Source organism: Nestor notabilis, unplaced genomic scaffold, assembly GCF_000696875.1.
Source record: "Nestor notabilis isolate BGI_N333 unplaced genomic scaffold, ASM69687v1 scaffold29458, whole genome shotgun sequence".
Classification (NCBI taxonomy): domain Eukaryota; kingdom Metazoa; phylum Chordata; class Aves; order Psittaciformes; family Psittacidae; genus Nestor; species Nestor notabilis.
In genome coordinates this window covers 8,088-8,301 of record NW_009940134.1, presented here as the reverse complement: position 1 = coordinate 8,301, position 214 = coordinate 8,088, and the positions used below count along the sequence as shown (strand labels likewise).

At 50.0% G+C, this 214-nt stretch overlaps 1 protein-coding gene across 1 annotated transcript in view; it reads right to left on the bottom strand.

Moving 5' to 3' along the window:
• Positions 1-214, bottom strand: part of ATG3 (autophagy related 3) — a gene marked incomplete at its 5' end in the record, with an annotated part of 19,861 nt that overhangs the window by 14,178 nt on the left and 5,469 nt on the right. The gene's annotated exons all lie outside the window — the stretch shown is intronic.

The window sequence follows — 214 nt, the reverse complement described above, 5'->3', positions numbered from 1 at the left end:
GTTAGGGGGGGGGGGGGGGTAAGCTCCACTGCTGCATGAAGTGCACGATTTGTAAATTCTTCTTAGAGCTTTCAGAAAGTGAGGAGAGGGGTGTGAAAGTCACAGTGAAGTTCCCCAAAGACTTCCAAAATGAGATCTGTAGGATGGCTGCCTGCCTCATCCATAGCCCACCACTTTTACTTGAGTGTTAGGCCAATGTGACACCATCAGCAGG